This window comes from Oenanthe melanoleuca, unplaced genomic scaffold, assembly GCF_029582105.1.
Source record: "Oenanthe melanoleuca isolate GR-GAL-2019-014 unplaced genomic scaffold, OMel1.0 S285, whole genome shotgun sequence".
Lineage (NCBI taxonomy): Eukaryota > Metazoa > Chordata > Aves > Passeriformes > Muscicapidae > Oenanthe > Oenanthe melanoleuca.
This window is the reverse complement of record NW_026612934.1, coordinates 1-6,734: the sequence shown is the minus strand read 5'-3', so window position 1 is coordinate 6,734 and position 6,734 is coordinate 1. Positions and strand designations below refer to the sequence as shown.

The 6,734-nt window shown below is 41.5% G+C and overlaps 1 long non-coding RNA gene across 1 annotated transcript; it reads left to right on the top strand.

Moving 5' to 3' along the window:
- The first annotated feature begins 2,989 nt into the window (after positions 1-2,989).
- On the top strand, positions 2,990-5,920 carry LOC130266852 (uncharacterized). Its single transcript, XR_008843005.1, has 2 exons — positions 2,990-3,192; positions 5,791-5,920. It is a non-coding gene; the product is annotated as an uncharacterized LOC130266852 (long non-coding RNA).
- The last annotated feature ends 814 nt before the right edge of the window (positions 5,921-6,734 follow it).

Below are 6,734 nucleotides of genomic sequence, written 5' to 3'. Positions count from 1 at the left end.
TGCCACTTAGCACCATTTGGACATCCATCTTGCAGAGATTCTAGCATGTCTGACAGCCAGACAGACGTGTCCTTTGTGTTATCTATTGCTGTGTGTAGAAGCCTGAAGATAAGGGAGCTCATGTGTATGTCTCAAACACCAACAGCTGGATGGTTGTGGAGCCAACCAAGGATTGTTGGTAGTAACAGCCAAGGATTGTTAGTAATAGCACATTGAGAGAATAAATAGAATGTGGCTGGAGAAGGAGCTACATGGAGGTAGAGCACCAGTTTTCTGGGAGAGACATCCTTGTCCTGGCTCCTGGAGATAAGCACAACACAGCACAGGTGTAGGAATGAGGTCAAGAAGCAGGCGTGGGCTGTAGGAAGATATGGAGACCACCAAATACCCTAAAGCCTCCACAGTAACTAAATTACACAGAAAGAGAGAAATTTTTCTCCAGTGTAGGGAAACTCATCTATAAAAAGGTATCCCCACGAAGCCCAGGTATGTGTGTATCCCAGGACCCTGCACCCCAGCAGCTGCATCAGCGATGGAGCCAGCACTGCTGATCTCTTTCTCTCCTTTCCTTTCCTTTCCTTTCCTTTCCTTTCCTTTCCTTTCCTTTCCTTTCCTTTCCTTTCCTTTCCTTTCCTTTCCTTTCCTTTCCTTTCCTTTCCTTTCCTTTCCTTTCCTTTCCTTTCCTTTCCTTTCCTTTCCTTTCCTTCCCTTCCCTTTCCCTTTCCCTTTCCCTTTCCCTTTCCCTTTCCCTTTCCCTTTCCCTTTCCCTTTCCCTTTCCCTTTCCCTTTCCCTTTCCCTTTCCCTTTCCCTTTCCCTTTCCCTTTCCCTTTCCCTTTCCCTTTCCCTTTCCCTTTCCCTTTCCCTTTCCCTTTCCCTTTCCCTTTCCCTTTCCCTTTCCCTTTCCCTTTCCCTTTCCCTTTCCCTTTCCCTTTCCCTTTCCCTTTCCCTTTCCCTTTCCCTTTCCCTTTCCCTTTCCCTTTCCCTTTCCCTTTCCCTTTCCCTTTCCCTTTCCCTTTCCCTTTCCCTTCCCTTTCCTTTCCCTTTCCTTTCCCTTTCCTTTCTTCCTGCCTGCTTTCCTGCCTTCCTGTCTTCCTGTCTTCTTACCTTCTTTCTTCTTTCTTTCCTTCTTTCCTTCCTTTCTTCCCTTCTTTCTTTCTTTCTCTCCTTCTTTCTCTTCTTTCTTTCTCTCCTTCTCTCCTTCTTTCTTTCTACCCCTCTTCTCCCTTGCCTTTCACCTCCCTCCTTTATCTTAAAGCCACTGCTGGGTACTTAATAGGAGGCCAAGAACTAATGTACCAATTTCCATGACAAGTGTGTACTTTACTAGCTGAATTTTGTAAGATTTTGTGGACACTCTGACTTTCGACATTCCTTTTGTCCACAAGCATCTACAAATATTGGGTGCTCCCTTCCCCTGAAGGGTGAGAGGTCACACCATGATTATTCTTTCCTGCAGCTTGGATTCTGATCTCTTCCCTTCATCTGAGCATGTTTGAGACCAGATTCATGTTCCAAGTATACACATGAACTGACCTATGATTTATGCCTAAATGTTCTCCTGGAGACCAGTTTTTTGTTTTGCAACCTGCTCTTACCTTTTTAACTAGTCACTAAACTGCAACATTAGAGGAGAAGTGCAGCAGTTACTGCATTAGAGAAAAGCAGAAGAAATTGCCTTTTGTTCAACATTGTCCTTGAATGCGAGGTCTCGTAAGCACCATCCATTTTAAGTACTATCAAAGTCTGCTGGGTAGTGCAAAGGAGCAGGATTTTCATAAAATGTTCTAACCCTACATATGTGTTTTAACCAGTTTCTGCCAAGCTAGAGCCTAATTTAAAGATCACATTTTATCTCCCAAGCACAGTATTAAAAACAGCTAATGTGCACTGCAGGGAGAAGGCAGGCAGAAGAGTGGCTCAACAAGTGGGGGGGGTTTTTTTGGTGTTTTTTTATAACTTAGAGTGAAGAGTGATGTTACCTTGCTTTGAAACTCAGTGGCTCTGCTTTGCATACAGGTATCAGTACCAAATGATGAGTTGCATTTTACATTAAATTGTGTACAAAATAAAAACTCTAGAAACTGAGAGAGATACTATATCAATTCACCAATTTGGAAGAGTATTCTAGTGTTGAATTTATGCTGCCTTGTTCCATTTCTTACAAGTGATGGTTTATTCATATATTGGACCTAATGATAAATGTTTGCTTTGCCTGTGCAGCTACAATATTCCAAAATTTACGTACACATATATGTATATACATGTTCAATTTAATTTCTATCTTCTAGGTGGGAGTAAGAACATGTTTGAAAACCAGTTTTAATTTTCACTATGGTGCTAAGTGGAGAGAGTTCCAACAGGTTTGCAGTTTGCTGTGAAAGGACTTCAGTTATTTTTATCAGTAGTGGAACTGTCTGAGTTGGTAGTTTGTTTCTCTCCCAAGTTCTTTGATGTGCTGTATCACAGAGTTCAATACATATTTTCTGCCAGTAGGAAGGAGCAAAATGTGTTTGGGAAGATTGGTTTTCCAGGGGGAAAATTTCAGTCACATTGAAAGGTACTATGCTGATAGATCTTTCCTGTCAGCCACGAAATAGGTCCCAGGAGGGACCAGAAATTGAATTCTGATGCCCGTGTAGTCCTTATTCCTTCCAAGCTGGACTTTAACACAGACCTGGTCTCAAACTTTTCAGTTTTAAGTTTGAGGTTGAGTGGTCCACTTGGAATTCATCTGAAACTGTAAATATGTTTCATACAACGCCCCAAGGAGTCATCATGTGAAAATTATTTGGAACTACTGCCAGCCCAGGCTGAATTTGGACTAGTGACCCACCATCCACATTATATTCCCAGTATCATCCATTCATATAAGCCTGATGTTGAAATTTGGCATTTCCAGAGGTACTTTTAACATAGTAAATGTGCTTCCAAAGTTCTGTGTTTTGCCTCTGGGTTCCAGCATTCAAAACACCGGCTGTTCTCTGCTCCCTCTGAATGTGAAGGGGGTGGAGTTGCTTAATAGCCACTCAGAGAAGAAGCTTCAGAGCTATCAGCTAAACCATTCTGTTTTGTTTCTGTTCTTTCTTAACAGGATCCAACAGCTGCAGCTATTTCGGACAGAGACTGTGATACGAGAGAGGGAGAGACTGTAGCCATGAACTATAAGCCATCCCCGCTTCAAGTGAAATTAGGTGAGTCTTTGCTGATGGAGAGTGAAAAGGCTGAATCCGAGGCCTGAAAGACAGGATCACATGCAGATCTCCAGGCACGTGGCTGAGCATGCCAGCAAGGCTCAAGAAGCTCACAGAGCAGTTTTATCTTTGTGATCCTGCTGCTGTGATTCAGGGAACTGACCTACAAACATGTAAAGCCCCTGCATCCCTGGGTGTGGTAAAGAAAGGAAGCAATGCCATAAAAGCAAGGCATAGTTCTTCTAAACCTGCAAGTTTTTTATTAAGGTGAAGTCAAGGCTTGGCCAGATAAAGAATGAGGATAATATGGAGGGACTGTAAAAAGAAGACAGAATAGCTACAACAAAAGGGAAAGGATCAGAGAATTGTGACACTACCAGAAAAAGACAGAGCTGCGTTACTGTGAGATGGAGGACTTTTAGGTAGTAAAGGTTCCCACACAAATACTCATGCTATTTCTGAGCAATATTTTTAAATTATGGAAGTAGAATCATCCTGTTAGCACAAGACACTGCTTCTTTCCAAGGCTAATGCTTACAAGAGCAATCCACACATGCTTGTCCTGACTCCAAAACCTGAGCAGCCATTTAGCCACACAGCTTCAACCTGATGACAGACAAGCCAAAGGAACAGTGTACTTTTTGCTAAAAAATGTAAATCTAAGTGTGGATAATTTCCCAGTAGGAGTAGGAAGGAGTCCCCTCGCTGTCCTTCACATCAGAACAAGTGAAGTTGAGAGGATGCTGCTGAAGCTGATGGAGGGTGGTTATGCAAGTCATGAATACTCTAAAAGCAGTGGCTGCTTTTCAGGAAAAGGCAGGGAGCAGCAGTATGTGTTAATGACAGCACGATTCATAGTTTGGTAAAAGATTATTACTGCCAGTATGCCATATGCCAACAGGATCCTTTTTCACTGCCAAGAGAGTTCTTTAATGTTACTAGACAAATAATTACTACTGCAGTAGTTGTTTGGGATAATTTAACACCAGGAAACAGGTTAGAGAGTAATTGATGCTATTATTGGTAAGTCTGTGATATTCTTGACTTTCTAGGCAATAAAAATATCCTCCTGAGACTCACTAATGTAACAGGAAATGATACTTTTTTAGACTTGACTTTGGTAAGTCATGAGACCATTTTAGGAGATCAGATCACTGAAAATAGGTTTGGATTCAGGGTAAACAAGTTCAATTTATACAAATTAAATGGAAAATAAATTTGATATAGATCTGTAACCAATCTCAGTATTGTGAATAAAGCTGGTAGAATGAGAAATTTTGGAATTCAAAACACATCAGGTAGTGTTGAAGGAGAAAGTATCGGAAGAAAGGACATTACTAATGGAGTTCTTTAACAGTCATTTTATGTCTGTGTTCATTAATGACTTTTACATAAAAATCAGGAATTGGCAAAGAAAATTTAGTAGGAGCATATTTGGGAGGAATAAGTACAATAAAGACTCAGAAATGGCATAGAGGGAAAAACCATGAAAAGTGAAATAATAGAAATGAGAAAAATAAGAGTGGAGAAACTCAATATTCTCTAAGCTGGGATTTATCAACTAGGAATGACTACATCAGTTTCTTGGAAGGTTACTAATTATTGAAATGGACAAATACATGAAAATAGGCCACAGTCACACTTCTGGAGGATTTTCCAGCTTTTTTCCAGGAATCAGATAGAGGAGAATGACTAGCCTTTCTGCCACAGTTTATGCTTTTCCACACAAGAAGCATTGTCTTTCGTTTAACCAGTGCTAAGCAGCGTAGTCAAAGGGAGGTACTGGAAGTGTTTGAACAGTTTTTGTAGAAGAGGCACACTGTTGCCAGGACCTCCTTTCCCACTGGTTCTTCCACCAAGTGAGCTCAGTGCTGACCACAGTATGCTTATGAAGATAGTAATAAGTGAAACCTGCCTGAAGTGGAATTGCCCTGCAAGACTGACAAGCATCTTCCTGCCTTGTCTCCAGAGAGAAGTCTGCTCTAGCACATCTCTGTGGAAACGGCGTTCCTCTTTAAGGAAGTGAGCACATACCTAGTGGCACTACTCTAGCCATATCCAGATGAGCTCTAGGTTGTCTGAGGCAAAATGAGACTAAAAGTATTGTCCATAGCCTGTGTAACATGCCTTTAATCCACATTAGCTCCTGCTGCTCTTATTCTGAAAATCTGCCCAGCCTCTGCAATTTTCTAGGAGCTTAATCACTGTATCTCCCAGCTCTTGTCCCCATTCCTTTCACTAGATCTTTTGTCCCTTCTGCATTAAACTTGTCAGGGTTGTTTTTAATCTCTTTAAGGCTAGAAAAAGTTAAGGTGGTACATAAATGTTTAATAGTTTAACTTGCAGAGCCATTGTTGGGGATGGTAGCAACTAGGGGCTTAATCCTATTGCAGGTTTTCCATATGGGTGGTGGCATTTTTCACTGTTAAATCAGAATCAATTGTTCAAATGTCAAATGTTCTGAAGGAAGGTTGATAAATGTCATTTTTCATTTTGCAAAGATTCATGTATATGTCTGTCATATGTGCTTGCTGAAAGCTTGGTTCAAGTGAGCTCTATTAAATACCAGCCCAGCATGAACACAACTTTTTCTTCCAGACGCTGGAGAGATCAAAGTGTGACAGAAAGAGCGTGAAAACTGCACATACTGCACACAAATTTATCCTGCTGCTTTGGTGGTCTTTTCCTTGGTTGTTTCTTCCCCTCTAAATAAATACATTTGGCTACATGTTTGCTTGAGGAGAGTCAGATACAGGAATTTCTAGTGACTTCCTAAAGGTTGCGCCTGGTTCATAAATGGAACAGTGCTTGATGCTAGGACCACATCAAAAAAAGGACCTCACACCAAGGGGAAATAAGATCTCCCAGTTCACACAGTTCATAATTTTAAACCCTTATTAATACTATATGCATATTAATTATGTATTTGTCACTTTTCTAGCACTCACACTTTGTCTTTCTATCTGGAGCTGCAGTGCTCAGCCTTGCTTCTTTCTTTCAGATCATTGATAAGGAGACTCCTGACAGCATGGGTTGGGGGCTGGGTGTACATTAGTGCTTAGGAGATGTCTCCAGCACATCCTTATTAGGAGCCATATCCAGATGCAGCACGTACCACAAGCCTTTTGAAAACAGAGGAGGGTTATGATAAGGAGAGAGAGAGAGGAACAGAATAATCCCCAAGTGTAAATCTCAGGGCACCACACCCACTGGAAGGCAACAGATCCTCCTAGCATTCCCAGGAGACGAGATATTATTTTAATGAAGCTTATGCCATCTGCTTTTTGGTTTTGCATTTTTAATTTCCTCTCTCTAGTCTGAAATCCTTACCCAGACAATCTGTGTCTGTCTTTCCTAGCAGTCATGACTTTAGTTTGTGTTAAAACAGAATAGGCAATGAGGAAATTGGTTGGAGTGCTGTAAAACAAGCAGCAGGTGGGATGAGGGATTGTGGCAGAGGCATCTTCATCAGCACATCCACCACACTGGGAGTCTGGCAGTAAATGTCCTGCATGCCTGTCTGCAGATGAAAATGTGGGAGA